Consider the following 10,103-nt stretch of genomic DNA (forward strand, 5'->3'; position numbering starts at 1 on the left):
GACACTTCTTAACAAGCTGCCCCAATAGCTCCGCACACAGCGAGGGCGGTCATCCTGGTAAGTTTGAAGTTCTGGTAATGAAAGGAGTTGAACCATAGGGCTTCGCGAAAATGCGTGCGCCTCGATGTTTTCGCTGCCTTTTTGATGTCGAATGTTAACGTCATACATCGAGAGCTTCAAAGACCATCGAAAGAGCCAGCTATGTGGGTTTTTTTATGTTTCTGAGCCATTGTAAAGCAGCATTATCGGTGACATCAGTGAATGGTCGTCCATGTAGATAGCAGTGCCACTTGTCAACAGCGTCAATTATAGCGAGGCATTCGAGCTCTTTAATGGCATAATTTAATTTGTGCGTGAGTAGCTTACGCGAGTGATAGGCAACGGGGTGTTCTTTACCATCATGATTTCGTTGCTTCAGAACTGCACCTACGCCTACGTTAGATGTGTCGCAACAAATAATGTATAGATTCTCGCAAGAAAAATTCGTAAAATGGTTTCTTTGGTCAGACAGTATTTCATGTTCTCAAAAGCTTGTTCACATGAGGAAGCCCATTCCCATGATGTGTCCTTCTTCAACAGCTTTGTAAGTGGCAGAACTATGTCACTGAAGTGCGGTATAAACTGGCGGTAAACGTTGGTGGCGCCTAAAAAACGCTGAAGCTCTTTCGGGGATTTCAGTCTTGGGAATCCCAATACAGCTTCTATGTTTCTTCGTATAGGCGACACTGTACCGTGCGACACTCTGTGACCCAGATATTCAATAGCATCTTGGGAAAATGGCACTTCTTCAGTTTAGGTTTTATATTTTCCATTTTTAGGGCATGCAATAGAGCTTGGAGGTGCTGTAGGTGCTCAGTAAATGTGTCGGAGAAGACTACAATATCACCAAAATAATTAACGACATTCTTTAGGTTATGTTTTCTGATAACTGATTTCACAGCTATTTTGAACGTACCAGGAGCATTTCTCAAACCGAAAGGCATAATAAGCCACTCATAATGGCCATTCAGCGCAACGAAAGCTATTTTTGGGATGTCTTCTGGGTTCATATTGGCATGGTCCTGCCGTAATACACTGAAATACACTTGCATTTTTTTTATTCAAACGTTCGTGTAATTAGCATTAGTCGCATGCCTTTATTAAAAGACTTCATTTGATGCTGTCACTTGGAGTTGAAGCCAGCGATGCTTGTTGGAATAGGTATACTTAAATTTGGCCAGGCCACTTTGCTGTCTGTGCAACTTCAGAATATTTAGGAAGCACCAGCTGGACAGCGAAGCGAGTGCAATACGTTGTCGTTTCACATTGGCTTACTAGTGTGCAAGTGTTAGTGAAATTCAGCACTTTGCGTACTTTTTATAGATGGCACAGGGTATATACTGTAAAATACGAAGTGAGTGTTTCAGCCTGCTTTGGAGGATTTCAAATATGCGGCTACTTGTCTTCTCTAACCATTTTCACTCTTTTATACTGTTTATGCGCCAAACTAAAACAGGTAATGCATGTGTGTGTACCTTATAAAGAACAATGCTGCACTACCCCTCCCCCCTATCTCCAAAGGACGAAATGCTGCTGCCATACTGGCTTTGTTTTCGTTTGAATGCCTAAGTTTTTTGCTGCGTACTGCAGGTAGCAAACAGAAGTGCCCTGACAAACTGTGCAGTGCTGGCCACACGGTGAGCCAAGCATCCCATAAGAGGTGCTTATTCAGCATCTGTGGCTAACTCAAAGGTAATGTACAGAGTTCCATTTATTGAAGAAGAGTGTTGCTTTGAGCTAGTTATGTCGAAGTGAAAATATTGCACAATAGGTGAGGGTATACAAAATAACATCATGATGTATGCTACCTACCATCTTAACATTATTCATGCCAAAGTGTTAATTATGTGCAACCTTTATTTGAGGGAGAAGTGCAATGGTTTCCATAAATGAGCATAGTTGGAAATCGCTGAACAACCAGTCACTTTGTTTTTGCACTCATTAATATGTGGCCTCCCACTAAGATCAAGTTGCTTGAAATAAACAACACTAGAAAGGCTCTTGCTAGCTATAATGAGAAATTATTGTTATCATAGTTTTTAGTTCCAATAAATTATACTGTAGAAGTGTACTCCACGTATTTGTCACCATAGCAAGTGCGTTTCGTCTGAAAACGTGACTTGGTTTCGCAAAGTGTTGCCTTTCTGTAGAATGGGGTACTGTCAAATGGAATTTCGCAAAAACTGTAAAACTTTATTGTTTCTTGCAGCAAGCACTGCTATCTTTCTTGTAAATGCATGCATTGTGTGAAGAATAGTGAGCCACTTTTAAATTTACAACCTTATCATTGCAGTGTCTTGGACTGTCTTAACTGTATGCGATTTGTCTCTGCCAAACATAAACCTAGTTTTTACCATTTTTCAGGATCAATCGCCAATTTTTTTGTTTACATTTGCAAGCACACTTTCACCTATGAAGCTAAACAACAGGCTTGAGTGATGTTCCTGATTCTTGTCTATAAATTTTATAGAATACCTAAAATGAACTCTTCTACTTGTCGCAATTATTGACTATTGTGTGCACATTCTATGCATCTAGATATAAAAATAGAGAATGCAGATTGAATACTGTGTTCAGACGCTTGTATACACTGCGAAACCTTGCTGGTGCCAAAATTTGTTGTGGATGTACAGTGAAGCGACTGGTAGCTAGCAATACTGCATTGTTACAGCTAATTGCGCAATGGAGCAGTTTTCAGCTGCTCACGTAGTTCGAGCAGACGTTGATCACATTCACTGTGGTACGACATAGCCATAAAGTTCATGCATCTGCATCCTGCATACCAGGAACCCATATGTAAAGCAACATGATGCTGTGATGGCGGCAGCTAAGTGAGAACTGTGTTTCCTCTGTCTGTCAGTATCATTACACAGGTTTGCTAAATGCACTCGAATAGATTCAGCAGGCACTTGCAGCTTATTTCATTATCCAGAAACTCCATTATTTTGCGACACCGTAACGTTACAGCTTGCTCACTCATTCCTTGGGAGTGGGACATTACAAGAATTATAATTTCATATATCATGCAAAATTATCCTTTTATTTTTTATATTGTATTTTCAATTTATGCTATTCAACTGCTTCATCCTCACCTAAAGCTTTACTTCTGCTGGATTGCCTCATGGTAAAAACAAGAAACCATGCCAGGGAAAGCAATAAGGTGCTTCATTATAACAGAAGAGAGTTTTGCTGTGGCTCAGTCTATAGCTGAAAAGTTTTTTTAAAGGCACCAATGAGGATTTTATGAGAATGTTTACGGAAAATAATTGTGTTGTGCTACTTTTGTTATCACAGGAATCACCTACCAAAAGCAGTGATACAAGAATGTGAGCCACAAGTTCTTTTCAACGAACGAATCAGGTGCCTGAGAGCCACGGGCCGGCTGCTTCTGGCCTACACAGACAGTGCAGCCACCACATTAAAACTCTTGCAAAGGTGTCAGACATTCCTATGTTACATAGAGTGAGCATGTTAAGTGTCAGTTTTATAGCTTATAGGGATATATGTCTGCAAATCGAATTCCCTGCACAGTGTGTTTTGCATTATCTCAAAGTGCCATTAAACAGCTTTGGCTTTCTCTTTTTTATTTATCACCTTCCGGAACATCTTCCTAATTCATACAGAGTGCGGCAGCAATCGCATTGTGTGAGTATCACAGAAACTTCATTTCGAAAAACAGTTATGGTGACCCCTTCATGCTGGACCAGTGTATACTCTTCGCTAGTGAAGTGATGTGATTTTGCACTAACTGTCAGTTGGTTCTCTCTGCAATACGAAATAGTGTTTCGGCCTTAAAACTATGCTATATGGATTGTGTCATTGTGAGGTGTGCTGCATATTTGTTTATCTCATCTGTGCCTTACACAGTACTTCTTCACCATGCCAATGTAGCACAGCGGCACATCGACAAGGCCTTGCTTAGTTGATGGCTGAATGTTGATTTCAAGGTCACTGATGCTTTGTTGCCATGTGACTGTAGTCATGACAGTAACGTATGCGTACCCCTCTTCACGATGAGAACGATTGAGAAGCCGAGTGAGAATCTGAAAACAGCTACAATGTGTGTTTTATTGGCTGTGACTTCATCATTTCATCATGTGAACACAAAATTTGTGGCAACGTGCTCACATTTTACAATTTGGCAGTTATCAGAAATTTCAGACGGTGGGGTTGTTTAGTAGCTTTTTACATTTCAATTATGAATGGTCAATTTATGCACTGCATGGCTTTGTTGATTTATATTTTGCAATGCTCATCTGTGAAATAGTCTGCAACTTCTGACAATATTTATGTTTGACAATATTTATGTGTTCATTATACGAAACATTCTGTATGTTCAATATGTTCCATCAACAGCAAAAGTTAGCGGGACACGAAATGTTCGATGAAGCTAAATTCTCACTTTGTCTAATAATGTGAATTTGAAAGAAATAATTCATACTGCACTTCGCATTCCGACCTATGCAGTCACCAGTCTAATTACAAGTGTTAAGTACCGACGTAGCGGAAATTCGCATTTGTTGTGGATTCAACATCTACCAAGCTTTTCCTGTTGATAGTACTTTCATGAATTTTATGGCACAAGAGCCACCTTCTTTTTCTGCTTTTGCAGCTACATAGCTGGCAGTTCATTGCTTTGCTGCTTCGTTTGCCTAATACCTATTCAACCAGCGCATCTAAAATGGTGTTTCGAATGTACTTGCATCGTTAAGTGTTTAATATTTTATTAGTCGTGGAGCTTTTTTCGGTCTTTTGGCTTTTACTTTTTGGCAACTTAACTGCTGTTTTCAGAGCAATCAGTAGATATCAATATTGACTCTACTAAGAGTTCAGAAAGAAGAGCTGAACAGTTGCCAAGGTGCATGGCTTGTGCCACAGCATTCTGGGTTAACAGAAATATATTCTAGGCCCGACAATATGCGGCTCCTTGCTAGTTGCCTGTCTTGCTTTTACTTAGAGCTCTTGTCATAGTCTTAAAATTTATCTTATGTTGCTTACAGCTATGCTACCATGTGAACAACCCCCGCACTGAGTGAATTTGATCTCTAGGTCACTAGTTGCACTTTTTGAAAGAAACGAAAATGCTAGAGGTTTTAGTGCTTTTGAATTGACATTCACATTCAAAACCCCATTAATATAGTTACATAAAATAAACGAAGTGGTAATTCTAGATTATATACATATTTCCAATAGGAGAGATAAGCTGCTTAGTAGGTTGGTATTCATCTTAAAAAGGTAGTGCTTGCAAACATGGGCTTCAGAGAGTAGACAAGACACCGCAAACACTAACTGGAAAAGTTGACATCAAGCTAGAAATGAAACAAGGCAAGTGGAGATATCGATCAAGATGACTTGCCTGTTGGTCTGTGTGAGAGATAACTCCTCAGCATTTGATTTCTTCATTGAGTTATTCAATGGTTGACTCACACATGTACTACCACATGTCTCTATGCCAAGCCTCAACCATCAGATGCATTTCTTCATTTCTGTACTTGCACGAAACATCATGATTCGAGTTTTGGCATGCATTTACGTCGTGACATAAAGATAGGTTTAATGATGGGCCTCTGGTTAACTGTGTTATATATTTAGTTAGTCTGCCTTCTCATTGTTAGTTTGCATTTGAAGTGTCCTGACTCACCTGCGGCCATGTTTGCAAGCCCAGTCTTTTCAACATGTATGCACATAATGCGTAAGAAAATAGGTTATTGAGTGAGTATTGAGAAGTTAAATTTATGTCTAGTGTAAAAAGTAGTTTCTGTTTTGTTCTGTTAGACTTCTTGCTTAACAATGACTGAGAAATATTTGGAGCCTGCTAATGGGGTATAAGATATATATACACAAAGCAGCAGCTGTTAGCATGCTTTCAAGACTGCTACCTCATGAGCCGAGAAAGTCAAGTTGTGTTACATGGGGCATGCTAGAAAAAGTGAATGTTTAATGTTTTTTTTTTTGTTTTTTCGACAGACATTCTACAAAAACTGGCCCAAAGGCGGACGAAAGGCAGTACAGATGGACACACAGGCTGCTTCAGAAACTGTGACTGAGCATTACCCTGTAAGTATTTGCGAGTTCATGGTCTTGTCATGTTAGTCTGTGAAGTTGTTTCTTGACCATTTGCAATATTTTTCAAAAGTGGTGCTTTGATGCCTCAGTGTGGGAAAAAGTTCTTTCAGCCCTACTTTTGGAGAAACACTTTCTAATACAGCAGAGGCCTTTGAAACAATGTGCTCAGAAATTGAGTTATGGGAGAAAAATAAGTGACACGTGATATTCGCTTCATGCTTTTACCACATTCTTCAATTCTTTGTCAGCGAAATTTCATGGCTTTGGTATCGAAATAATTTTTGTTTTAATTTATGGTAATGTTGGTCGTGAGGAAACATGGCAAAATGGTACTCGCCCATGACCCGCAGGTCGCCGGATTGAGTCCCAGCTGCAGCGGCTGCATTTCCGATGGAGGCTGAAATGCTTTAGGTGGTCTAAATTTTTGGAGCCCTCCACTACGGCGTCTCTCATAATTTTATGGTTGTTTTGGGACGCCCCATATCAATCAAATCAAACATGGCAAAATGCAGTGTTTTTTGTATACTTTTTTACAAGAGTGATTTTTTCTTGTAGAGTAAAATTACATTGCTTGTTTTGAGAACATTTAGTAAGAGTTAAAAATACTTCTGACTCTAAAAATTGAAGACTCCTTCACACATTTTACCAGGGGTTTTTCGGCTAATAAAACAGTCATTGAAGCATAAACGTAAAGGGTGAGCATTAAATTGAGAAGAACGGCTTACTTTCCATATCTTAAAATTCTATCAAATACACATGACAGTTGTCTTATTATGGCAGTAGTTAAGATGATGATAGGGGGGGGGGGGGGGGGCTTGAATGAGGGTCAAATCATTAAAGAAAGTTTTTTTTTTGGAGCCAATCAAGATTTTTCAAAAGGAGGTCGTTTTGAATGTTTGAGCAAAAATCATTTGTCTAAGTCGTGGCAGTAACCCTGATACGGTTTGCTGCTCTGGTAAATGGATGTCCTCTTGTCGAATCGCTCATTTTTGCCATCATGAACATGGTGTTATAAAACTGTTGCCAGCCAGCCAGCATTTAGCAGCCAGACCCCTGCTAAATACCTTGTCCTCTGCAGCTTAAGTTTCGCACCCAGTATTATTACAATAGAAGCATTTGTTAAAGTTGAGGATTTGTAATGAATGTGTTCAGATGTATACCTGAGGAAAAAAAACCAATGAACGAATGTTACAGCTTGTTATTCGACAACAGAACTTTTGTTTACCGAGGCAGCAAACTGCATTAAGGTTGCTGCCACAACTTAGACAAATTCTCTTATGAAAACATTGGCTCGAACAACACACTTGCCCCGCCGCGGTGGTCTAGTAGGTAAGGTACTCGGCTGCTGACCCGCAGGGCGCGGGTTCAAATCCCGGATGCGGCGGCTGCATTTCCGATGGAGGCGGAAATGTTGTAGGCCCGTGTGCTCAGATTTGGGTGCACGTTAAAGAACCCCAGGTGGTCGAAATTCCCGGAACCCTCCACTACGGCGTCTCTCATAATCATATAGTGGTTTGGGACGTTAAACCCCACATATCAATCAATCGAACAACACACTTCATTTAACGATGACACTCATTCAAGCCCCCATCTTCATGTTAGCCCCTGCCATGATGAGATCTAGAACTGTCATGGAGTGTTTATTGGACTTTAAAAAACTACATATGCAAGCCTTGCTTCTTAATTTAATTCTCTCCATTTGTATTGATGCATTATACATTGTCTTCATAAGGGTGATACCTCCACCACGATGTTATGAATAAGGCAACGTGTGCCCATCCAGCACTCTGTCACGCGCAGTGCCAGAGTGTTGGATGAGTTGAGGCTACGGAAACGACAACGAAGACCTGATCCTCTTATCTCACAGCTCCTGTTTCTCGCTCCAAAGGTGCCATTACAATACGTTCCCTGCCGCACGTAGGTCTTTGCAGCGGTCTACAATATGATTTGTCTTGTGTAAGATTTCATAATATAATGCAAAATTTTTTTGTTCACCCCACATACCTCTTCGTGGTGTTAGTAGTTACAGAAATGGTAAGTGCCACACCATGGCACTAATCAAACAGAATTTGTTATGCTATTCTTTGAACTTTTTTGAAGTTAGAATATAGTGTGTTTAACGTTGAGTTCTTGTCTACTATAGCAATTGGCCTTCGTAGCATCTTGCTGCTTGTTCTGCATGTGGTCTGTTCTTGTCCAGAAATACCGTCTGTTTTATGATTCTTGAAATAACGGAGTGAACCGAGGTGATGTATGTAGTACACACCATAGTGGTTTAAACTCTGAACATTGCTGCTGCTACAATAGTTTCTTTGTACTTCCTTTTCAGACATACAAAAAAGGAGCCAAGTGGAGCTGTTCATGGGTCATGCACACAGTTTCATAAGCGGGCTTTCAGCACTTTTGACAATTATGCTTCTGAATACATCTGAAGAAGTTGTGTTCAAAGAAGCGTGTAGTAGTGCATTTTATTGTTTATTTGGCATGCTGCAGCAGGTATGACACACATCTGCAAGATAACGCAGCACAGTGCATACACACAAACTACCCCCAAATATACTCTCGATTTGTGGCTTAACTGTAAATTGCTTACCCTGACCTTGCACAACAATTATTAATAAAATAACATGAAAGCTTTGCCATCTATGCAGGTAGCGCTCTCAGAAATGCTGGCAATAAGTGTGCAAAGTTCAACCAGTCCACTGGTCACATATTTTCTCGTAAACCTTTATAAATAGAAGGCCGGGGTTGTTGGAAGCTGATACATGGTCACGAATGGCCTGCGACTCCAAAACTTTTCTATTTTCTTACCTTTGTACACGAGGTGACATAGTCAAATCGTTCAGGCTGCAGCTATGTCTTGTCACTCAGCAGCGTTCAGCAAGCTCTTTGTCAGAACATGTTGTATGGAAAACTTCAGCAACATCCTCTTCACATTCTTCAAGTTTCGGTGACCATTCTTCATTTGTTTTGCCCATGAAAGTTGCATCGCAGTTTTCGCTTTATACTTTACTGATGACCTCACTCAAATCTTGAGTGCTTTTCGGTATACCTTGGGATATACGTTCACGGACTGCACAGCTGCGCATGATCAGAGGAAGGTTTCTATAAAATACACTGGGGTATTGCAACGCCACTCCTATTGGCAAAATGGGCAGAAAGAGTTCAGAGGTTTAAAGACTGCAAAGGAAGGATGCTGCTGTTGCCACTAGTGCAGCTTGTTCCAATACTGAGTTTAACTGCTGGAAAATAAGCCGTAGCTTGTATATAAACAGTGCTCGAAAGTTGCTTGGAGACAGATCAGGGGGGGGGGGAGGACTTGGAATATTGGTTTATTTGTTGTCAACCATTAACTTCCAAGAACATGTTCACAAGGATGTATATTGCTAAAGAACTGGTGAACCTTCACTGACTTCTTGCTAACATATGCTGCAACTGCCACCTGCTAAGGTGGCAACACTTCTATGCAACTTTATTAATTGCAAGTCCAAGTAAACTTTTTACACCCATTATTTCACACGTAGTTTGGAACATCTTTGCATGTACATATTGGCTCAACAAAAAGAAATCTGCGAAATGGTAAAAGGGAGTATGTAATGTGAACTTAGCACGTGTACATTTTTGGCCTTGTTGGTGTATCATATTTATAAATTTCAACGTAGCACTTCAAATAACAAAGATGGGACAGGCTTGTGTATGTTTGGCCTGTCCCATCTTTGTCATTTTAGTGCCGCGATTAGCTCTATAAGCATATCATGTGCTCTTTGTTCCTTTGTTTGCTGCACACTCCATTCTTGCGTTCTTTGTGTAGAGTTTTGTTCAACTGGGCTCCTGTTAAATTCGTTGTTATGTGCATAACAAACAGGTACTTAAGGGAGCTAGCCATAAATTACAGCATTTATTCCACAAATTCATGCTACCTGTGCAAAACATATAATAGGTTGTAACCATTCTATGAACTCTGTGTTCGCTTGCAGATGAAGGTGTGCCCAGAAACT

At 40.2% G+C, this 10,103-nt stretch overlaps 1 long non-coding RNA gene across 1 annotated transcript; it reads left to right on the plus strand.

Moving 5' to 3' along the window:
- Window positions 1–1,626: 1,626 nt before the first annotated feature.
- On the plus strand, window positions 1,627–6,090 carry LOC119184756 (uncharacterized). Its single transcript, XR_012884741.1, has 3 exons — window positions 1,627–1,731; window positions 3,334–3,474; window positions 6,007–6,090. It is a non-coding gene; the product is annotated as an uncharacterized LOC119184756 (long non-coding RNA).
- Window positions 6,091–10,103: the final 4,013 nt, after the last annotated feature.

This window comes from Rhipicephalus microplus, chromosome 7, assembly GCF_043290135.1.
Source record: "Rhipicephalus microplus isolate Deutch F79 chromosome 7, USDA_Rmic, whole genome shotgun sequence".
Lineage (NCBI taxonomy): Eukaryota > Metazoa > Arthropoda > Arachnida > Ixodida > Ixodidae > Rhipicephalus > Rhipicephalus microplus.